Source organism: Balaenoptera physalus (assembly GCF_965194825.1).
Source record: "Balaenoptera physalus genome assembly, chromosome: 14".
Taxonomy (NCBI): Eukaryota; Metazoa; Chordata; class Mammalia; order Artiodactyla; family Balaenopteridae; genus Balaenoptera; species Balaenoptera physalus.
Genome location: NC_138893.1, coordinates 11,979,891 through 12,004,821, shown reverse-complemented (window position 1 = coordinate 12,004,821; position 24,931 = coordinate 11,979,891). Strand labels below are relative to the sequence as shown.

General features: G+C 41.6%; 1 protein-coding gene across 4 annotated transcripts in view; it reads left to right on the top strand.

The window, feature by feature from the left end:
- The window catches only part of MAP3K21 (mitogen-activated protein kinase kinase kinase 21), a 136,614-nt gene that overhangs the window by 73,122 nt on the left and 38,561 nt on the right, over positions 1-24,931 (top strand). Inside the window, exons 12-14 of one of the 4 annotated variants that reach the window (XR_014252946.1) lie at positions 448-607; positions 17,005-17,114; positions 17,704-18,403. The gene's annotated coding sequence lies outside the window, so the exon portion shown is untranslated. Of the gene's footprint in view, positions 1-447; positions 608-4,050; positions 10,136-17,004; positions 18,404-24,931 lie in introns of those variants that run through there. The other 3 variants (XR_014252945.1, XR_014252947.1, XR_014252948.1) reach the window with 3 other exon arrangements.

Below are 24,931 nucleotides of genomic sequence, written 5' to 3'. Positions count from 1 at the left end.
TAGCAAAGATAATATAGCAGGTGTAAAGACACGAAGTCTTGTTTCAATGGTAAAGATTAGCCTGAAGCTCAACCACCCGATCAACTGGAACCTAAGGGGTGATGATCTTCTTGACCTTTTCTGACCCTGGTGACTTCAATCAGCTAAAGCTTGGACTCCGTCTAGGCCTCAGCCCCTTCATGAATATGCATGGACCCTTAGCTTACAACTTCCCCAATTTTGCTGTTGGGGGGGAGACACTGCCTTAGATAAGATCCCCCGTGTTCTCTTTCCTTGCTGCAAGTAATCAATCCTTCATTCTCCCGATCTTTGGCTTGGTTGTGTGTTTTGGCTTGACACCCATCAAAGAGGCGAACCCAGGTTTGGGGGTAACAAAACCTACGGCCAAAGCCTCGGATGCCTATCAGCCCACGTGGGCCTCTAACCCTGTGATATTCCTACATTCAGGCAGCATGATCAATGATAAAGGAAGGGGAAGCAGAGCTCCGGACTGGAGAGTCCGCTGTGCCTACAGCCAAGGACCCCAACCCCCCTGAATGTCGCGCTGCCACTAGAAGAATGACCAGGTATCTTCGTCCTGACGACGGAGGAAATTCACAGGAGACAGGTGAGCGCAGCGATTGTGGTTAGACATTTCCTATTGTTTAATGTGTGCGTGGTAATCACATGTCATTCAACTTTTTAAAAGTACACACGTAAGAGGAGTTCCCAAACTGAGAGAACAACAACAACAAAAAAGCCATGGGTATCTTTCTTCCTGTATTACCCTTGACCGTGTGATGCTTCTGTCTGGATGCTACAGAACTGGCCAGTGGTTACTGCCTTCTAAGCTCAGCTCCCCTTATCAGCCCATCACCCGCATCCCAGCTCTGCCTGCTCTATCTTCTGCCACTTACCTGAGATTAACTCTGAGCTGAGCATACAGGAAGTGCTCCATAAAGGCTGGTGTTGATGGAGGACCAAAGCCGCCAAAGCCACAGACCGAAGCCCCTCTTTGTTGTTGTCTGCATCTACCAGGCCACATGAACATTGCATTTCTTGGGTCAGAACAACTAGAAACACAAAATTTTGGTCTCCAGTGAACACTACCTCCCCCTCAGTGAGAATTTAAGCTCATATTTTGCACTCAGCATTGTGCAAAGATCTACAAGATCCATTAGGGCTGATTACCGCCTGTGGGGAATTTGCACTGCGGATGGAACGACGTGCACTTGTAAACAGAAAGCATAAGCATGCAGAAAAATTTAAACTGCCCTCCTGCATCTGTCCTTGAAGCGTTGTCTCGAGGACCGCCTGGTGTTTCCCCACAGACCTCACACGGAGGCCCTCCACACCTCGGCAGCTCTGCCAGGCCCTGCCTTCCGCCCGCAGGCCTGGAAATTTAATTTCGCCACTTGTCTCTTAGAAGCAGGTATATATTAACTAAGCTCAAAAGATTGATCCGAAAGGCGGAAAGCCAATTTATTAATTCATCTGACAAGTGATTATGAAGGAACCAGAACACTCACATTTGTGTGACCAGTGGATGTTCCGACTGTCGAGGGACGGCAGTGGGAAGCCTGCTGGGGTTGAGAAGGCTGATGATGTGGGTGAAGTCAGAACAGCGAGAGAGCGAGACAGTGACACAGGCCAAGAATCCACCTCCTGCTGGGGAAGGCAAGGTCTGGCCAACCGGAGGACGAGGAACTCATGCCGAGTGGAGCTAGTGAATTGGGTCCTGCTCCTGTTGGTGTCCCAGAGGAATATAGACCCAGGGGATAGAGCTCTTGGTGGAAAAAGAGAAACTGTTTTTATACTTATTTATTTATTTATTATCTCAGAGAAAATTTTTTTTCATGATCCATATAATATTAGCATACTAAGTATTGCCATTTATAATATAACTATTACATTGAGACCAATTCATCTAAATACAGATGGCCAATGCAATTTTTAAAGAAATCATTTCCACAAGATACACTGAGAAATTGTTTTTATAACCTTCTTTTGCAAATGTTCTTTCAAATGTCTGACTGAATTCTGTTCCCAATTTTGCCAGTTAATACCACGTCCATGGCGAAGCCCCTCAAGTGGTGATGCCTTCCTTCCTCCATCTCGGGATGAGACTCATGCGCTATTTGGCTCCTTCTTGCGGCTCAAGTGAGCGGGATAGAAAGAGAAGTGGCTTATACTGTAGTTTACCTTAATTTCAGAGAGAGGATAGAGGAGCACCACGTAGGGTCTAGGCCTCAGTCTTCAGGAGACCTGTTCTCTCTCTGAAGCCCAAAAGAAAAAAATGAAATAAATAAATATTATTTATTTATTATAAATAAAGGGAAGGAGGCGGGGGAGACATCTGAGCAATAAAATAATCACCCCCAAGAATTTTTTTGAAAGGCCCATGCATTTCCCTCAACAGAAGAGACCGCCATGTTTTTATTGAAGTGAGTCCCTCTTTGCCCGTTTACCTAATACCCAAGTTTCCTTCAATTTAATTAGCTAGTGTGCTGGCACATAGACTATTTCATGATCGTATTATTTGACTCAAAGTGAAGATAGTACTTAGTTTTTGCTATTGTGGTTTCTACAAGACCACATAAGAAAAGGTACATAAAACTGCACAATTAGGCACATATACCTAAGCGGTAAACCACTGCCCACTCTTTGCTGGCCCTGGGACATCCCAGTGTCACGGCCACAGGACCAGTTGGTTACCACCTCCATGGTCCTGACTCAGACGTAATCAAAATTAATTAATTAATTAATAGCATTAATGAATTATTATAATAAATAATAATTGGTTAATTATGATTACTATACCTCATCTAACTATTCAAAGGCTGAGTTTTAAAAATATTTTGTCTGAAGTGATTAGAAATGTTTTAATAAGTACTTAAAGGGTTATATTTCCATTAACTGCAAATTTCACTTAACCAGATTATTTCCTGTGTTGCTAAATAAATGCAGGGGAGAATTCCCTTATTTCTTGACTCTAATCTAAATGCCTTTGCTTTGAACTCATCATGCTTTGAATTTTTTGGTCTTCTCTTTTAACTGTATGAAACTTTCAAAATCTCCCTATGTCCCTTTAAACTTCATCCTCAGAAAAGGGTGGCGTCATTTTTTTAAAAATTGTAACAACAAAATCTTAAAGACTATAAGGACTCTTGATGTATGGAATGGTTCATTATTTAGTGGGTGTTTTAAAAGAGGCTTTCTTGGACTTCCCTTTTGGTGCAGTGGTTAAGAATCCACCTGCCCATGCAGGGGACACGGGTTCAAGCCCTGGTCAGGGAACTAAGATCCCACATGCTGCAGAGCAACTAAGCCCGTGCACCACAACTACTGAGCCTGCACTCTAGAGCCCTGGAGCCGCAACTAGTGAAGCCCGTGCATCTAGAGCCGGTGCTCCGCAACGAGAAGCCACCTCAATGAGAAGCCCGCACACCGCAACGAAGAGTAGCCCCCCACTCGCCGCAACTAGAGAAAGCCCGCGCACAGCAACAAAGACCCAATGCAACCAAAAATACATAAATAAATAAATTTATTAAAAGAACAAAAACAAAAAACAGGCTTTCTTTTCTCTCTTTTTTTTTTTTTGAAGTATACTTGATTTACAATGTTGTGTTCATTTCTGGCATAGAAAAAGTGATTCAATTATACATATATGTATGTATTCTCTTTCATATTCTTCTCCATTATGGTTTATTACAGGATATTGAATATAGTCCCTGTGCTATACAATAGGACCTTGTTGTTTATCTATTTTATATATAGTGGTTTGTACCTGCTAATCCCAAACTCCTAATTTATCCCTCCCCGCCTTCCCCCTTTGGTAACCGTAAGCTTGTTTTCTATGCCTGTGAGTCTGTTTCTGTAAAATGGGCTTTCATTATAGCATCTGTATCAAGTCAGCAAGTTCCTTCATCTTCAAACCGTTCTCTGTGGCTTGTCATCTAGCAATAGATATCTGAGAAGCTAAATATTTAAACAGCTTTTTCAATTTGTCACCTGGTTTCTGTCACAAGCTCTGCTAGTTTTTCGCGCTTCATGTGTTCTGAATCTCCCCAGAGCCGCTGCCGCAGCTGAGGCTCTCCTGGTCTCCCACCTGCATCCCTGCAACAGACTCACAGCAGGCTTTCCAGCTCCAAATTGCAGGGCAGAACCCCCTCCAGGCCAGCAGTGATAAGAGGGATCCGGACAGCCACCCCACGTGTTTTACAGAGTCCCCTTTGCCAGTTCTGAGTCTATTCGTAAAATGCTAGGAGATAGAAACGTGGTCCTGCCACTGTCATTTGTGCTCTGCAAGCATCCTTTTAGCAGTGGAAGTTGCTGTGCGTAAAGCAGGGCAAGAAGACACCTTCAGGAGTAAATCCGAGCTCTCCTGGGGCAGCAGCGAGCTTCTGGTTGTTCAGTTTCCTAGTTGTTCAATTTCACGGCCGGACACGCTGGGGTCAGCAGCTGCCCCCCGACTGCCCTGGGCCTGTGTTGTGTGAGAACAATTCATGCCCAGGAACTTCGTGGGACAGGTGTCAGGAGGGCATCTGCCAGCAGGCCAGACAGCTGTTTCCATTAAATGCCAGGTGAAAAATGGAAAGAAAAATCCATCTGTGGGACTTCCCTGGTGGCACAGTGGTTAAGAATCTGCCTGCCAATGCAGGGGACACGGGTTCGAGCCCTGGTCTGGGAAGATCGTACATGCCTCAGAGTGACTAAGCCCGTGCGCCACAACTACTGAGCTTGCGCTCTAGAGCCCACACACCACAACTACTGAAGCCTGTGCGCAGCAACGAAGACGCAAAGCAGCCAAAAATAAATAAATAAATACATTTATTAAAAAAAATAAAATCCATCTGTAGCCCCATGAGACCTGGCTTCTATTATCAAATAAGTTTGTGTGTGCACATTGGTATGTGTGTGGAATTTCTCATAAATTTTGCTTCACTTTCCAAATTGTATACATCTTTCTTCGGCCTTTTGCGTTTCCTCTTCTCTCTCTGTCTCTCCCCCAACCCCTATCTCTGTCCCTCTCTCGAACTCTCCATTCTGCTTCTGCCATTTCTTCCTTTCTCCTCAATGAACACTGGACAGAGAACAGAATTTACTTAAAGAAAAAAAAAAAACCAAAATAAATAATAAAACCCAAAATGATTAATTGGTAAAAAGAAATATTTTCAGTCATTCATTTTTTACTCCTTTATAACTTTTATGCTGTTTTCCTCAAATAATTTATGCTTTAGTAGCTTTGTTCAAATTTTGGAATTTTCTAGGGGCTTATTGATAATGTGGGGGAGATTCATCATGGAGTACTTTGCTTCTTGCGGCATCGTCTTGTTTCAGATGTGTCTTGGTGTGCCTCTGGTAATGTTTTTAGGAATTTTAATTTTATCTTTGGAGCAAGGTAAATGGGCCCAAAATAAATTGGTTGAAAATGCATGTTTCCAACCACTAGTTCAAGCACTGATAACTCGTGTGGCCTCTGAGTGATTTTGTGACAACTCAGTGAATTTGTCTGCTTTCAAACTAATTTTGTTGTTTAAAATTTTTTTAATTCATTTTGTTTGTTTATTTATTTTGGCTGCATTGGGTCTTTGTTGCTGGGCTTTCTCTAGTTGCGGCAAGCAGGGGCTACTCTTTGTTGCGGTGCGTGGGCTTCTTAATGTGGTGGCTTCTCTTGTTGCAGAGCACGGGCTCTAGGTGCACAGGCTTCAGTAGTTGTGGCACGTGGGCTCAGTAGTTGTGGCACAGGGGCTTAGTTACTCCGTGGCATGTGGGATCTTCCCGGACCAGGGCTCGAACCCGTGTCCCCTGCATTGGCAGGCGGATTCTTAACCACTGCGCTACCAGGGAAGCCACATTAATTTGGTAAGTGTTTTCTTAAAGAGATGTCCCGCATCTCTTTTTGATATGAACCGCAGGCCCCATACTACCTAGATTCATTGCTGTGCTGAACTCAGTAGGGAAAATATAATTGGCTAATGTTTTTGTTCTCATCCCACTCATCAAAGAATGGAAACCACAGGAGTTCTGAGCTTTATTAACATTCCACCTGCTACACTTGCCCTCTGGACACAAAATAACATTTGAATCGCACCCAAGGAATACCCTGTTTTCCTCCCCTTCCCGTCATCATTCCCCTCCACGGGGGTCCACACTTACCACTGTGCCTGTCTTCATTCCCATAGTGATGTTAGTTAGCACTATTTACCCCAATAACACAGGCTACGTTTATAAGATTATTCCTGAATGCTCTAGGGCCACAGTTAGCTATTTTCCAGGGAGAAGGGATGTCAAACCCCTTATGTTTAGAAAATCCAAAATCCTTTGCTAGAACAGCCTAAGACATTCAATACATTTCTAAAAAATGACAGGAAGTGCTGAAAGCAGAACTATGGCCTTCACGGGGTAAATAATGACTTTGTTAAGCAGTGAGTCAACCATTTGGGACCTACTGGACTTGAAAAACAAGATCTGTCAAAGAGAAACTGGCGGAGCTGGAAGGCCGGCCACCCAGAGGGCAGGGGTGAAGTGGGTGTGGGGAATTTCAAGAACAGTCAGGAAATCTGTTGGGTCCAATATTTGAGATACAGATAAATATCAGTTTTGATCCTTTTAGGTCTGTCTGCTTGTGGCAAAATATCCCTGGCAGCTGGTCAGGGGACCTCCGCTCTGGTGAGGGAAAGTGGTGGGAAATGAGCCTGGCCAGCGGGGCCCCAGTCAAAAACTTCATATATCAAGATGAGGTACTAACCCAGCCAAGGAGGAAAAGGATGCCTAGAAGGGCACCTGCATAGAACCAAGTAGAATGTGAGCAGGTGGGTAAGGGAGCCTCCAAGTCCAGGCCATTTTGTTCTGTTTTGTTTTTTCTTGTTTATTTGTTTATTTGATTTTAGACATTATCTATTGACTTCCTACTACAAAATACTAGGATTCAGCTCTCTTTGCTCACCCCCCAATCCTCTGCTACACACAAACACTGCCCTTCTGCCCATCCTGCCAATATAGATTTTTGGTTGAATCCATATATCATGTATTTATCCATTATTACAACTGTGTAATTATTGTTCACAGCCAAGCTAGGTCCAGATTACAGGAAGTGTCCTATGATTACATTTTCTTTTTTAATATAACTTTTTACTTTTCATGAAATTAATAATGCAGATTTTTGGTTTGTTTCATTTTCTTTTTTTTTTTTTTCCAGTACTTTATTAAGGAATAAATTACATGTAGTAAAACGTATCTTAAGTGTCCAGCTTAATGACTTTTACATAGACTATGCCTGTGACGCCAGGACATATCTGTCACCCTAGAAGGTTCCCTTGTGTCCCTTTCAGTTAGTACCCTCTGTCCCGGTCCCCCCAGTCTACACCATCTTGTATGGAGAGAAGCAGAGGCAGGCACAGCTGTGACTAAGAGGAATCAATTGCTGGGGACACAGAAGCCTGGTTCTCAGGATCCCAGCAGGTGGAATGGAGCCACAGTGTTCCCAGTCTGTGAGAGTGACATCATTCCAAATCCCACGGGATGGACCCAGATGACTCCGAAGTTAGGATGGTCTGAGACCCTTGGAGAGAAACTTGTGGATCCATCTGGGAAAGGCTGTGGAACACGATGGCTGGGGAACGAACATGAGTGCTGGCAGGGTGAAAAAGGCGACTTGTAACTTGTTTAGAATTTTGGTGGCTAAAATAGGCACATGAAAAGTGCTCAATATCGCTAATTATTAGAGAAATGCAAATCAAAACTATAGTGAGGTATCATCTCACACCAGTCAGAATGGCCAGCAACAAAAAGTCTACAAATAATGAATGCTAGAGAAGGTGTGGAAAAAAGGGAGCCCTCCTACTCTGTTGGTGGGAATATACATTGGTGCAGCCACTATGGAGAACAGTATGGAGGTTCCTTAAAAAACTAAAAATAGAATTACCGTATGATCCAGCAATCCCAATCCTGGGCATATATCAGGAGAAAACTATAATTTGAAAAGATACATGCACCCCAGTGTTCATTGCAGCACTATTTACAATAGCCAAGTCATGAAAGCAACCTAAATGTCCACTGACACATGAATGGATAAAGGAGATGTGGTACATATATACCATGGAATATTAGCCATAAAAAAAGAATAATGCCATTTGCAGCAACATGGATGAACCTAGAGATTATCATTAAATGAAGTAAGTCAGAAAGAGAAAGACAGATATCATATGATATCACTTATATGTGGAATTTAAATAAGATACAAATGAACAAAACAGAAATAGACTCACAAACACAGAAGACAAACTTATGGTTACCAATGGGGGAAGGTGGGAAAGGATAAATTAGGAGTTTGGGATTAACAGGTACAAAGTATTATATATAGAATAGATAAACAACAAGGTCCTACTGTATAGTACTGAGAACTATATTCAGTATCCTGTAATAAACCATAATGGAAAAGAATATAAAATATATATATATATAACTGAATCACTTTGCTGTACACCAGAAACTAGCACAACATTGTAAATCAACTATACTTCAATAAAAAAGAAAAGTTGGGACTTCCCTGGTGGTCCAGTGGTTAAGACTCCACGCTCCCAATGCAGGAGGCACGGGTTCAAACCCTGGTCAAGGAACTAAGATTCCACATGCTGCATGGTGTAGCCACAAAAAAAAAAAAAAAAAAAAAAAAATCATTAAAAAAGAAAAGTTATTTTCTAATATTATAGAATTAAACTCATTGGCTTTGGTTCACATATATTGCAAAAGGTACATATATGGCAGAAGAGAAACCACAGGTCATGCATTGATGAAAGTTAAGTTGGTCTAGAATAATCATACTTTAAACAAAGCAAAATGACAGGGATGTCTCAGGAACCCTGGAAGCTGAAATTCAGTAGTCTAGGACCTGTAAGTTCCTAATATTTCCAAAGACAGAGAGAGACAGAGAAAGACAGGCAGACACAGAGAGAGAGACTCACACACACAGAGAAAATCCCTTCAGCACTGAGGTAGACTGAATTATTAGTCCCAGCTTTCCAGTTACCTGTAGTAATATTATCCATTGGCAAACTCACCCTGGCTTCCAGGTTAGCAGAGTGTACTTCTCTGTTCCTTAACTTTGAGTTTTTTCATATGACTTGCTTTGGTCAATGAGATGTTGGTGAGCATGTCTCAAACAGAGGGTTAGAATATGGTTGTGCCTTTGGGCTGGCATTCCTGCACTCTGGTTGACCCACCATGAGCAGAATATGCCCCAAGTACCCACCTGCCCTCAGCCTGGGTCTGAGAATGAGACAATAAAACAGACCACACGCCCTGGCTAGCTGTTAGTCTGGGACTGATGAGAGCTGCATGAAGCTGACATGAATCCTTGGAACCTGGAGTCTGGAGTCCCGCCAAGATCAGCAGAGTTGCAGCCAACCCGCAGACCTGGAACTATAAAAACAAATTATTGTTTTTTCAGCCAGTGAGTTTTGAGATTTTTTTTAATGCATCCTTATTGTGGTAATTGCCAACTCATACCAAACTTGGGGTGTTGCCATAACATGAACCTAAAATTTTGTGGAATGAGTTTTGGTAGTGAGTGGCAGAAACAGAGGAAAGGGTTCCAGGAGGCTGAATAAATGGTAATGCCCATTACATTGTGGGAAAGCATTTGATACAACTGTACTTGGTGGAAATTTGGAAAAAAGAAAACGTACCTATGGAACTTTTAGTCTTGGGTGAGGAAGTTTGAAGGAAGAATATCGGAACAGGACTTGGTTGCTCCTAGGCGCACGTGGTAAAGTACCATAGGTAAGAGGAAAATGTTCAGGGAAGAACTGGTTAGTTGCAAATAGAACGGAGAAGAATTTTAGGGAGTCCAGAAATTGTGGGGCAGAGTTACAAAATGAGAAATTTCTCACAAAGTCAAGGCTTGGGGTCATTATAACAGAGCCTCAGGGCAAAGGCAAAATCTACTAGTTCTTCCTACTAATATGGCACAGCCTTGGAGTAAAAAGACATCAAGGGTCTGCCTGAAACACTCTTGGTTAAGACATCTGAAAGGATTAAGATGGCATCTATAGGTCCCTTCAGCTGGACAGAAGGGCTGTTAGAAAGATTATGGGCATGGTTCCACAGAGCCTGATTTCTCAAACGTACCCATAATTAAGGCTAGAAAGAGGCATATCTTTTTTTTTTTTAAAGATGACAGACACAGAGACAACTGACTTTTTTTTTTTTTTTTATGGCTGTATTGGGTCTTCGTTTCTGTGTGAGGGCTTTCTCTAGTTGTGGCAAGTGGGGGCCACTCTTCATCGCGGTGCGCGGGCCTCTCGCTGTCGCGGCCTCTCTTGTTGCGGAGCACAGGCTCCAGACGCGCAGGCTCAGTAGTTGTGGCTCACAGGCCTAGTTGCTCCGCGGCATGTGGGATCCTCCCAGACCAGGGCTCGAACCCGTGTCCCCTGCATTGGCAGGCAGATTCTCAACCACTGCGCCACCAGGGAAGCCCCAAGAGTCATATCTTGAAAGGTATATGGCTGTGCCTTTTGCCACATGCAAGTTTACTGAAATTACTTTCATAGAGAACCCACATTTTGAGAGATCTGTATTGGCAAAAACCCTGCCAGCCTAGAGGAAAAGAGACTGACACTGTTAAAGACATAAAAAGACCTCTTGACCCCCAACTTTCTATATGCAGTGTGATGGTTAATTTTATGTGTCAACGTGACCGGGCCAGGAGGCGGTCAGACATTTGATCAAACATTATTCTGGGTGTGTCTGTGATCCTGTTTTTTGATAAGATTAACATTTGAATGGGTAGACAGTAAAGCAGACTGCCCTCCCTAATGTGGGTGGGCCTCATCCAATCAGTTGAAGGCCTGAATAGAACAAAAGGGTGACCCTCCACGAGTAAGAGTGAAGTTCTCCTGCCTGACTGCCTTCAAGCTGGGACATCTGAACATCAGGGTTTTTTTCCCTGCCTTCCAACTAGAACTGAAACGCTGGCCTTTCCTGGGTCTCAAGCCTGCCAACGTTCAGAATGGAACTTACACCATCGGCTCTCCTGGGCCTCCAGCTTGCCAACTGCAGGTCTCGGGACTTGTCAGCCTCCATAATTGCGTGAGCCAGTTCCTTATACAAAATCAATCGCTTCTCTCGCTCTTTCTCTCTCCACTCACCACAGCCCCTCTGCATGGTTTCAATGATAAGAGGCCAAGAAAATGATCTCACGGTGCTTGCCAAATGGCCAGCCCTTCGGGTGCCAGGCCTCTTCTGGCTTCTGTGTAGGGAGAAATGCCATCTCAGTGCCATACTTTATGTTACATAGACCCCCAAGCATCTCTGTGTATGCCCACAGTCTTCAATAAACTATATAAAAAACAGCTCCCTCAATCTCTGTAACTGTTTTATGAAAATTTCCCAAAATCTCCAGTTGGCTTACCTTTGTGGCTCATCCTGCCTGATTATAGTTTCTGAAGCTCGGTGCAAAGGGAGAGGCCAGCAGGTGCCATGGATCTTGGCTCCTGCATTCTCCTCTTTCCTCTCCCCCTCCCTGAGATTTGCTGTTCACTAAACTCGTCCTTCTTCCCAGTTGCAAACAAAACCTTTTGCACATGGATACCACGGAGACAGTGATTAGCAAGAAGGTTGTTTATAGCAGCAGAGCTAAGCCTCCAATCAGCCAGCCACAAAGCCTTGAAGAATGTGTCTGTGTGTGTGTGTGTGTGTGTGTGTGCGCACGTGCATGCGTGCATAAGCGCAAATGTTTCTTTTCAAGTCACTATATGCTTGGAACTGGGGGATTAAACAGATGAAGATTTACTTTTGTCCTTCCTTTTGAGCAGTCCTCTTAGAGATTGGATAGTATGGTAGGTATCCTAGATAAACCTTTCATTGCTTAACTAAAATTTTCCCAGAAGGGTCAAGATGACATTGTAACCAAAGCAAGTACATATGACTTTCTCGGAGATTAAGGATTGACAAGCTGTTTGGATTGACCTACCAGGCTGTGGTTCTGCTCTGTGCATGTGGTTCAGCTTCTCTTAGTGATGACATAGTAGAAACTGCAAGAAAACTAGCTATTTTAATTCTTCCAAAAGCTTGTATCAAATTGAAGGAGAAATAAGAAAACAGAGGATAAATAGGTATAATTTTCAGTGGACTGAAAGAATCTAGCAAGCAAATATTGATTTCAGTGCCTGGCACACAAATGAGTTATTGATGGTGTTCTTTTTGTTGAAGGTGCCAGGTTTCATTTCCCACTCAATTGAAGACTACAGTCTAGGAGTAGGCAGTCTGATTAAGTGAGCCAGTGCAAGGCTAATGACTTACTTTTAAGATCCCACAGTGTGCTCTGACTTGAAAAATCTCAATATACTTTAGACTCCAGAAGGAAAAGGACACTTTGTTGATTCTTTCAACTGTAACATATTATAACATTATCAGCAATCAAACTGGACTTTCTTAGGGGAAAATTTAAATGAAGCCATCCTTGGGAGGTATTTTGTACTCGTAATTGCTTAGCTTCTTTCTGTTGCTTCCAACTGCCAGGGCTCTGATATTCCAGAGAGGGAAATGAGAAAAGTTGCTCAAACCATGTCAGGTTGGCCTTTCTTGATATATTGCAACAGCTGTGGGGATAAAGTGTCCAAGGAAACAACCATGTAGCAGGAAACTAGTCTATGCTAGGCATTCAATAAACAAGGTTTCAATATTTAGGGCGGGAAGAGCATGTGAAATGAATAAGCAATCATTTGTGTATTTCATCGCTCTCTTTCATGGTTGCAAAAGCATCACTTACAGATCAGTAGCGATTAGATTTCAGGAAACAGGGTCATGCGTGAACTTGTGGCCTCATTTAATGGTGGGAGGTGACACTGCAGAAAGAATACTGATCAGTTTCAGATGCAAGTGAGAATTTCCGATGACCTTCCCTCCAAGGACAACTCCCCACTAGGCAGTTACCAGGATCTTCCCCTGAAGTCTTTATGGAGACAGAGCTTTTCCTCGCATAGCAGGTGGTCTTCTCTTGGCTACTGCTTGGTGCCAGAATCCCAGCCCCCGAGGGTGGCGCTCACTCCCCCTTCCTGTGAGCAGATGAACAGCATATGGCCCTGTGTTTCTCAAGGACAGAGCCTGTGGCTTTCCCCAGCCAGTTAGGAAAATGAATCTGGATGAAAAAGGGAAGGTTTCAGGATAAAACCAAAAAGATTAAGTTCTTATACCCAGGCAACATGCCTTCCTAAACAGAGAGGGAAACACCGAGCTGAACATAAAAATGATGGTGATGGTCATGGCAGGAAGATCAAAGTGGCCTTTAAATCCCAAAGTGCCCAGAAGTAAGGGAGCAAAAAAGAGAGGTTGATTTTCCCTGATATAAGTTTCTTATTCTTTAGGCACACCACAAAAACAATAAAACTTTTAAATGGAATACCTCTTCAGCCTTCTAAAATAAAATTTCCAAGAAGATCCCCAAATTAAAATGGATCCTTAGACCAAAAATAATGGTAAAGAGGATACATGCTCTTCGGGGAGAGAATATAAAGCAGCAAAGGGAACTGTATCCAGAATTTAGCACTGCTAAATGTAGAGCGCTTCCTCATGCACCAACAGCTAATAAAGTGGCCCAGGCTGATTGCAGTGAGTGAAGTTCATTTCAAAAAGACATCGCCATTTGTAAAAAAATCCTACCATTTGGGAAAACATGGATAGACCTTGAAGGCATTATGGCAAGTGAAATAAGTTAGAGAGACAAACACCGTATGATCTCACTTTTATGTGGAATCCAAGAAAACGAAGAACAACAAACTCATAGATACAAAGAACAGAATGGGGGTTGCAGAGGTGGAGGTAGCCAGTGGGCTGAAATGGGTAAAGGGAGTCAAAACGTACACACTTCCAACTACAAAGTCAGTCAGTCCTGGGGATGTAACGTACAGCAGGGTGACTGTAGTGAATAACACTGTATCGTGTATTTGAAAGTTGCCGAGAGAGTAGGTCTTAAAAGTTCTCAACATAAGAAAACTATTTCGTAACTATGGATGGTGGTGGATGGTAACAAGACTTACTGTGATGATCATTCCACAATAGTTACTGATATCAAATCATTATGCTGTACACCTGAAACTAATATATATATATATGTCAATTACATGCTAATAAAAACACATGATCCTTTATATTGTTTAAAACTTTTAAATAAAATTAATGCGATTTATTCCTCTTTTGAGTTCAGTGCCAAAAATTAAAATGTCACTCTATCCTGAAAAATTAATGTGCTCATTAAATGATAATAGCATCTATACAATCTATGGATTTTCCTTTTGCCATGGTTGTTAGGAAACCCGGAGAAAATGAATAGAGTGAAATACGCTTAATCTTGGTTTCTGATACAGATTATCCTTTTTCACTCCCTCTTACATAATTCTAGAATTTTTAATGTTATTTTATATTTAAATTATATTTTTATATATCATATATTTATATTATATAGCAGTCAAGCTTTTAAGTGCATTTTATTGTGAATCTACCAAAACATATCGACTAAGACTAGAGTAGATGTTATACATAATGCTCGGTAAACTACATTAGAGCAGGTCATTGTAAAATTGTGGAAATTGCAAGGACACAGTGACAGTAAAAATGAAAAAAAAAATAATAAAGAGACCTTGAAATTGAGTTCTTAAGAGAACCACTGATGAAGTCCTACCTGTTCACGATGACTTTAATTCGAAAATTATACAATAAAAAGCACAGCTGTATTTAGGATAAAGGATTCCACCCCATCCTCACGCCTGTTGAACTGTAAGCTCCGGTGCTTACAGAGAGCATTCAGGGAGTTTACAGTTTATATTGTGTTTAAGATTATACTGATCTATAATCTTACTTTCTGTCCCTTGGACACAGACCAAAATAATGTTACCTTTTTGCGGGGAGAGAGGGAGAACAACTGCCTCATAAATTTTAAACTCATTTTAAAATTGTGGTCAACAAATGTCAGATTTCTTTTAATTTTTTAAAATAAATTTATTATTTACTTTTGGCTGCATTGGGTCTTCGTTGCTGCACGGGGGCTTTCTCTAGTTGCAGCGAGCGGGGGCTACTCTTCGTTGTGGTGCGCGGGTTTCTCATTGTGGTGGCTTCTCTTGTTGTGGAGCATGGGCTCTAGGCGCGTGGGCTTCAGTAGTTGTGGCTCACAGGCTCAGTAGTTGTGGCTCGAGGGCTTAGTTGCCCCATGGCATGTGGGATCTTCCCAGACCAGGGCTCGAACTCATGTCCCGTGGATTGGCAGGTGGATTCTTAACCACTGTGCCACCAGGGAAGTCCTCAGATGTCTTAAAATGTATCGCTGCCAAGACAAATCTCCTTCATTTTGTATTTGTATCCTTGATTTTATATATTAAACGCAGGACTAAATCTTTATTCCTATTGAATATGCTTTTATTGGTTTTGATCTCTTTGTTAAGATGATTCTGAATGGAATATAGCACTTACCCCAGGAGATATTCATTCAAACAGGAATGCATGTGCAAATGTCTTGACTTTGCTGTGTCTTCAGTCAAAAATAAAAATGGTAAAAGGCATAAGACCAAGACAGGTGTCTGGAGAAGCTTTGCTAGAGACTTCTTACAGGTTGATAAGGAGCCATTAAACCAAGTCTCTGCTGGTAGGTTTCTGTAACTCTGGGTATATCTAGGTGATATACTCTGGGTGTATCCTTCCTTCCACTTACCTATCAATTTCTTACCCTCAGGGAAAACACAAGACTTTTTAACAAATGGTTTCTTGATATCAAGTCACACGATAGCCTTGATACATCTTTAATCTATCCTGACTCTAATGGCAAAAAAAACAACAACAAAAAAAGCAGTTATTTTAGAGCACCTTGTTTAGTGGATTCATATAAGAGTTCAGGAAACAACATTTCTTTTTCTAGTGAGTCACAATATGTTAATTTAATAATTTTTTCTAAAATTTCCCCAGATAGTAATGTCAATCTTAAAAGTCTTGCGTGAAATCTTTTCCAAATTCTCCACATTTGGAAAGCCAGAATTACATTTGTCTGTCAGATTCTGTCTCTCATATTTATCTTTTCTCTTTATTTGTACAATCTTCATTCTAGTTCTTTTCTTTTCATTATCTTATGTGATTTGCCACAAACTTTGTATAAACAAAATTATGCATTATGTTTTGGTTCTAAATATGTCAGAAAAATATTTCATTTAAGCTTGCTTTTCATTTTTGCTATAGGGAGACAATATCAAGCTACTGCAATTGAATATTAAAAATCACACTGAGGTTTTTATAGTGCTGGGGTAAATGAAGCAAGAAGTGGGTGGGAAGTTATTGGGTTTTTTTAATTTTATTTATTTATTTTTGGCTGTGTTGGGTCTTCGTTGCTGCACACGGGCTTTCTCTAGTTGTGGGAAGTGGGGGCTACTCTTCGCTGCAGTGCGCAGGCTTCTCACCGCGGTGGCTTCTCTTGCTGCAGAGCACGGGCTCTAGGCGTGTGGGATTCAGTAGTTGTGGCACACGGGCTCAGTAGTTGTGGCTCACAGACTCTAGAGCACAGGCTCGGTAGTTGTGGCGCACGCTCTTAGTTGCTCTGTGGCATGTGGGATCTTCCCGCACCAGGGTTCGAACCTGTGTCCCCTGCATTGGCAGGCGGATTTTTAACCACTACGCCACCAGGGAAGTCCCGAAGTAACTGTTTTTAATCCCAATAAGTTTATTTAAAGTTCAGTTACACAGAAGATAATTAACACTAAGAACTATCATCATCCTCTGTCCCTGCCATATTTTATTACCTCTCACAATAATCTAAGCGTTTTCACATTTGGGATGAATAATAAAACAATTTGACAGTAACAGTGATCTGATCCTTTTTTTGCATTGAAGGCAAGAAAACAGAACGCAGGAAAATTTCCTCTTAGATCAAACAGAGTCAAATGTTAGCCTTATTGGAAATCTGTTTCAACTCAATTACTTGGATGCCTTGCTCTTCCTTGAGTTTCCTGGGTGGTAAATATGAAGTATCCTTGGCTTCTCTTCTAGGCAGAGAAATTGATGTACAAGTGGAGCCGAAAATAAACTAGCTGGGCAGTGACACAAGGATGCAAGGCACCTCTGGTTCTGGACAGAACTGGTGATGGAAGAGAAGGGAGGTGAGTAGGACCAGGGGCCAGCTCTCCTGTGCCATCACTTTCTAGAGCAAAATTCCACGAGTCCGAGAATTCTAAATTTGAGCCTGGCCTCCTGGGTCTAATGAAGGTATGTAGATCAAGGTAGCACTTCTAACTTTCAAGTATTTAGGCATCTTATATGCAGGTCTTCATTTCTACTCCTGGTCTTAGCCACACTCCTGTCCTACAGAAATCATCATCATCAATATACATATTTTGAAAACTTAGATTGTTATATGAGATCTTTCTGGAAGCAGCATTTAACTCAATGTAAGTAGCGCACATAGATCCTCATCTGAAACTTTCTCTGAACGGCACTTCGTCTCCGTGACTGGAGTAGGGTATGCATGTGAACTGTTTTCCCTGCCTGTGACAAGGGGTAATTTGAAGGTGATGAACCATGCATAACACATTAAACATCTTTCTTCAAAGAAACCTGCACAGCTTGTCGTAAAATCCCACTGTTCTCTGTCCTAACACATCTCCCATCTTTTAAATCCTGTTTGGAAATTATTCCTTTTTAATTTCTTGAGAGGATGTCCGTGAATAAATTATTTTGCCCATTTCCTAGGTAACTTGAGCCCCAAAGGAAGCACAAAGCATTTCTCTGTCCCTGACAGCATTGTGTCCTGGGCCATGAAACCAGCGCTGGGAGATGAAGTATGAAGTAGATACAAAATACCTGGCTTTCTGTGTGCAGGTGGGGCTTCCCAGAGCTCTGGCTTGCATGACTTCTGCATTCTGGAGCTATCTACACTCAGTGCCACTTCAGGTCAAAGCCTGTTTCAACAACACATAGTGCCAAGGTTCCAAGTGGGGCACGTCCAGTTTGGAGGCAGTGTTTGCTAAAATGGATCAACTCTCTCTAATATTTTGACCAAGCATGTATAAATGAATTTCATCCCCTTGGCATGTACATCACTTTTGCCTATCAGTACCATATTCTCAAAACTGGCATAGCTGGGGCTTCCCAGGTGGCGCAGTGGTTAAGAATCCGCCTGCCAATGCAGGAGACACGGTTTCGAGCCCTGGTGTGGGAAGATCCCACATGCTGTGGAGCAACTAAACCCGTGCACCACAACTACTGAGCCTGCGCTCTAGAGCCTTTGAGCCACAGCTACTGAAGCTCGTGCGCCTAGAGCCTGCGCTCCGCAACAAGAGAAGCCACCGCAATGAGAAGCCCGCGCACCGCAACGAAGAGTAGCCCCCGCTCGCCACAACTAAATAAAGTCCACGCGCAGCAACAAAGATCCAATGCAACCATAAATTAATTAATTAATTAATTAATTTAAAAAACTAGCTGCCCTGTGACAAAGCATGACCCTCAGGCTTTCCAGATTTCAGACCGCTCTGATGGCCATTATATGAATTTTATTTTGGAGAATATTCACAACCATTGAATCATTGCCATTGTTCATCTGGTGCTTTGACAGCTCACCATGGAGTCCAAGCCAAAGGGAAGGTGCTTGTATGTGAACACGGCAGGTGCTTTTTATACATGAGCGTGTGTGTGTATTTTAACTGCTCTCCAAAGCCTGTTAGATTATCTACTATTTCGAATTAGTTACACAATCTCCCTCCCATTAACTGAAAATGTAAGAAGCTCAGCGAATTAATAATTAAAGTCTTAGATCTTTATTTCTGTTATCCACTGTGATTTTCAGTTATGTACGTTGTATCAGTATGGAAGCCATGTTTTTCCTAAGAGTTGTAATGAAATCAGCTTTGAGAATCTGCACTTATATTTGTGGGGCTTACCCCTTCCCATCACTCTGACTTCCATACCACCCTCAAGAGGCCCTTCCTGACCATTCACTTTAAATTACCCTTTTCTCCAGTCAGTTCCATCACATTGCCTGGTTCTGTTATCTCGATGGCATTTATCACTAACAGAAATTACTATGTACATTTATTTGTTTGTTATTTTCTCTGTTGGAATTTTGATAGGGATTAAGCTGAAATAGCAGATTGCTTTGGGTACTATTGACATCTTAACAATATTAAGTCCTCCTACCCATGAACATGGGATGTCTTTCCATTTATTTAGATTTTCTTTAATTACATTCAGCAGTGTTTTGGAGTTTTCAGGTTATAAGTGAAAACTGAAATAAATTTAAATGAAATAAATTTAAATAAAATAATTTAAATGAAATAAATTTCAGTTAAATTTATTCCTGAGTATATTATTCTTTTCGATGCTCTTATGAATGGAATTGCTTTTTAAATTCTCTTTTCAGATTGTTAGTTGCAGGTGTATAGAAACAAAACTGATTTTGGTGTGTTAATTTTGTACCTTGCAACTATGCTAAATTTGTTTATTGTTACTGTTCTAGTAGCTTCCTTGTGGATTATTTGGGATCTTTTAATATAGGATCATATCATATGTGAATAGAGATAGTTTCTTTCTTCCTTTCCTATTATTTCTTTTTCTTGTCTAATTGCTCTAGCTAGAACTTCCACTACAATGTTGAACAGCAGTGATGAGTGCAGGCATCCTTGTCTTCTTCCTGATCTTAGGGGAAAAGCTTTCAGTTTTTCACTGTTTACTATGACGTTAGGTGTGAATTTTTTATAAACACTCTTTATCACCTTGAGGAAGTCCCCTTCTACTTCTAGCTTTCTGAATGTTTTTATCATGAAAATGTGTTGGATTTTGTCAAATGCTTTTTCTGTGTTAATTGAGATGATCACATGTTTTATTACTCTATTCTATTAATGTGGCCTATGACATTGATTGATTTTCTATTTTGAACGACCATTGTATTCATGGTGCAGTAAATCCAACTTGGTCCCCGTGTATAACACTTTTAATATGATATTGGATTCAGTTTGCTAGTATTTTCTTGAGAAATTTTTCATCTGTATTCATAAGGGATATTGGTCTATAATTTCTTTTCTTGTGATACCTCTATCTGGTTTTGGTATTAGGGTAATACTGGCCTCATAGAATGAGTTAGGAAAGAACTCTCCTCTTCTATTTTTTGGAGGAGTTTGGAGGGATTGCAATTAATTCTTTTCAAAATGTTTGGTAGAATTCACCAATGAAGCCATCTCATCCTGGTCTATTCTTTGTTGGGAGGTTTTCGATTACTGATTCCATCTCTCATTTTAGGTCTGTGAGGTTTTTTATTTTTTCTTAAGTCAATTTATGTAATTTGTGTGATTGGCTCCTTTTCCTTCTTTCAGGCTGACAGACTGTGTTTTTTGTTTGTTTTGTTTTTTACTTATTTTTGGCTGCGTTGGGTCTTCGTTGCTGCACCCGGGCTTTCTCTAGTTGCGGCAAGCGGGGTCTACTCTTCGTTGCGGTGCACGGGCTTCTCATTGCGGTGGCTTCTCTTGTTGCGGAGCACGGGCTCTAGGTGCACAGGCTTTGGTAGTTGTGGCATGCAGGTCAGTAGTTGTGGCTCGTGGGCTCTAGAGTGAAGGCTCAGTAGTTGTGGTACACAGGCTTAGTTGCTCTGCCGCATGTGGGATCTTCCCGGACCAGGGCTCGAACCCGTGTCCCCTGCAGTGGCAGGTGGATTCTTAACCACTGTGCCACCAGGGAAGTCCCTGACAGACTGTTTTAAGGTATTATATCTTTCCTTCTATTATTATCATTTTTTTTCAAAGCCAGCGTATATTCAGAATTAACTCAGTTTCTCTTCTAAGTAAAATCAAGTTCCCTACATTTTTGTTAAAAACTTAACATCTTCCCTGTGACTAGCTGAAGCCCAATTCATTTACAATGAGAATTTCTGTAGTGACAAGAATCTCTCTTTCATTGGATCATTAATTACTCGTTTACATTTCAGAGTAACAAGGTTTCAGAAGGAAAATAACAACTGGTAGTTATTTAAAGAGCATTTCCACAACTAACTGGCTGTTTGGAGCCATTATCTTTTTCATGACAACATGGGGACAATTGCTCTTACTACCAGGATCTATTTTATTTTACTGACTATGGTGGTAGTTGTAAACTGAAACATCTTTCACAGTGTCTGCTCTAATTAAAAGCATCGTAAAATGCTGTTGAATTCCCTGATCCAAAATATTTGAGTCATTACGAGTTTTCTCACATGCGTTAATGATTTAATTAACTAAACTCCTTAAATCGAATCCTTTATCAGCATTATATGTTGGCAAAGATACAACATTCTCATCCTTACATCTTACAAAAGTTCATTTTCTAACACAAAGAGAACACATCTCTGCAAGTGTGAAATAATACATTTCTAAAGAAATTTCAACTTCCACTTAAAGATCAGGGCAGCCAGGGGAGGAGAGATTACCCATGAATCACTAGCTTCTCTTAAAGTTCTCCTGTCAATGGCCTAAATGCCTGTCAACAATTAGTAAATTGTAAAAGAGTACCAGCAATATCAATCCTGTTTGCAGCCCCACTATTTATTTTAATACTGCTTCTGTTTAGGATGTTCTAGAACAAATTGAGCAGTAAACTGTTCCTCAACTCCAAACCAAAAGGTCTCAGGTTGAGGGTGGGGCATATGTTGGGGTAGTAGTAAGTTTAATAGTAATAGTCCATCTCTTTTCCAATTAAAAAACCCCATATATCTATATCTATATCTATATCTATATCTCACAATACATACAAATGAGGATGACATTAAAAATTGACCACTGGCACTTCAAGGACATTGTCAATCAGAACAGACATAAGCCACAAGCAGCCACTCCTACACCAGTGCAGACTGGATTAGATGAGTGTCAGCCATGATGTGTGTGTGTGTGTGTGTGTGTGTTACGCTTGTGTGTGTGAATGCGCCAACTATATATGTGTTGCTTATATAATGTGACAAAGAAATGAAAGTGCCTTGGCCAGGAGGAGAGAGGAAAGAGATGGAGAAAGGGGAGGGAGATAGTGTTCACCCAAGTAGTAGGGTGCTGCCCCACGACACTAATTAGTGACTTATTTATAAAGATTTCTTATTTTTTAAAAGCATTAAGCTTTTCAAAGTGCTTTCACCCTCTCTCATTTTATCCTCATTATCAAAAATAGAAAAATAGTCTTGCTTTATAGCTTCAGTAGAGAACTAGAAAGACGAGATTAGGAAATCATCTTCTAACTCTTAGAGTTATAGAGTTCTTCCTCTACGAGTTGGCTTGGAAGTAAACCTGTTTCAACTCAGATTCTGGGTTGAGGCCTTTGCCCTTGCACCATGTGAGGGACTCTAATGTGATCTTGCTACAGTAAATTTGTCTGGACAAGTGGGGACTTCACTTATTCTGCCAGCCCCGGCCAGCTCTGTCCTCGGATCATTCCTCACGGTCTGACTGTTCTGTTCCCTCTAGATGTTGACTCTGCTCCTGACCTTGGGCCCAGCTCAGTGTTTGACAAGCCTCCCAAGGATACAAGCTTAGCACCTGTTTCTAGCTTTATTGTTCTCATGTTAGTTCTGGTAGCTCAGTGAGTCTTATATCTCCACATGATTCAAGATGGGCACATTGCTCTCATATTTAGCGTGGACATCATCATTATTATTATTATTATTATTTTTGCCAGTTGGGAAAGTGAAGCTTTGTATAACTCATTCTTCCCAGAACTTTTCAGTCCGAGAGTAAAAGCAGGGTCACATTTACAGCTATGACCACCACAAATGCTGTTGCCCTTAAATGACCTGCTCCTGCTCCCATCTGTTTCTCTGAGGCCTCAGACGTTTTCTCACTTAAGCTTTCATGGGGGTCTGATCATTTTCTCCTCTTCTCTTTTGAAACCTGCCCAACCTCCTCTTAGTGACGTGTCTATAGCTGGGTACATCAGTGATTATAAACTTGTAAGGATGAGTGTGACTGGGTCAATGTCAGGAGTCCTGCCCTGTGTGCCAAAGGCACGATACCGCTCACTTCCTCCAAAGCTTCCTGCACCCTTTTGAACCACTTATGTTGCTTCTTGATGCTGCTAACACACTTTCTACACTTGCCAATTCTCAAGCACGGGTCTCCCCCCGTAGAGTTCTTCTGGGTGCATCCCTCTGAGGATGCTGTTAATGTGTCGGAGCACTTGAGGTACTAGAGCTTGGCCACATCCTATAGAGGCCCCATAGGGCCAAATACCTCTGGTGGTACAGGAAAATCCCTTTCCTCTACTTTTATGTTAATCTCTGTTAAACGGCTCTCCGAATTTTAGAAAATGAGAATGTATGAGATCGTATATAACCAGAAAATCTACAATATGGTTTTAGAGTGTTCACAGGCTTTACAATATTAGAATCAATCTCTCTCCACCCACCCACCCCCGCTTCTCTCCCTCTTTCTCTCCCTCTCACTCTTACTCCCTCCCTTCTTCCTTGGTCTCCATCTCTGACCATTTCAAAGCCCTCCATTTCTCTCTCCGTCGGCCTCATTCCCTCCTACTGTGAAGAGATTTCCTTCCTGGGCAAGTGTGATGGGTTTGATGAGAAATGGTCTCCAACTGACCCAGGCTTACATCATTCCAGCTTAGCAGGAAAGACACTGCTTCTCTCTTTCAACAGCCATATATAAAAACTCACCAAGGACACAATATCGTTCAGTTTGGGTCAGGCACCCTTCCTTGGGTCAATCACTGCAGTTGAAGGATAAGATATTGGGGCTGGGAACACCATTCAATTCTCACAAAAGATAGGCAATTCCACAAAGAAGAGAAAGTAGTACTATCAGAAGAGGGGAATAAGGAACGCTGGGCAGAAAAAATGCAATAAATGCTCAGTTGATAAGACAAATGTCTTACAGAGTTTGGAGTGAGGAAGTGTTAAGTTTTATTTGCCATACACCTCTCTCTAGAACTCAGAGATGACTCCATGGAGAACAGCCTAGTGGCAGACTATACTTTTCAGTCTCCCATCCTCTACTATGACCGAGGCTGTAATACTGGTCAGAGCTGTGCCAACTCTCCCTCTCTCTTTTTTTTTAAATTAATTACTTTATTTATTTATTTATTTTGGCTGCGCTGGGTCTCTGTTGAGGCGCGCGGGCTTCTCTAGTTGCGGCGTATGGGCTCTAGAGCGCGTGGGCTCAGTAGTTGCGGTGCGTGGGCTTAGTTGCAGTATGTCGGATCTTAGTTCCCTGGCCAGGGATGGAACCTGGGCCCACTGCATTGGGAGCGGGGAGTCTTAACCACTGGACCACCAGGGAAGTCCTTGTGCCAACTCTCTTTTTGTGGATGAGTTCTTTCTAGGACACTCTTTAATCTTCCATGCTATAAACTCATGGTGGGCCACTGCAACACCAGACCAGTGTGATCACTAAATCCTAAAATGGGTAACCCTTGGGCCTCTGGAAGATGCATAATGTCTTGCTCCTTCCGTAATTATCATGGGGAATTATAATATCTGCTTCTATCAATGTCTAGGTTTCCTGTAATGATTACTTGGAGGCTTTGCAAAGTGTTTTAAGGTCCTTTCAAATGGTGATGATGTGAGTAGAAAATATCTCATTAATATATCCCATATCATTTTAGTTCAGTTCAAGAAATTTATGAATGTTTCGATTTTTGTATAATGCTATATTTTACCCAAAAATGCCATGGAAGGAAATTTTCATCCTCTAAATCAAGACAAATGGAGTGGACAGCTATGTTTCTGGAATCATTTATATATAACCCTCACCAAAAGAAGGATCTTGGAGTAGAGGACATTGAGAAGTTGTTCCCACCATTGCACCAAGCCCTAAACTTATTTTGCCAGATGGAAACATTTTATCCAGATTGTTCTATTTTTGCTAAATCCCACACTATCAAATTTTTAAGCAAAAAGAAAACTTATCTGAACTGACATATGGCATGCTTTTGTACAGCTCAGCACGGAAAGCATTAGACGTTG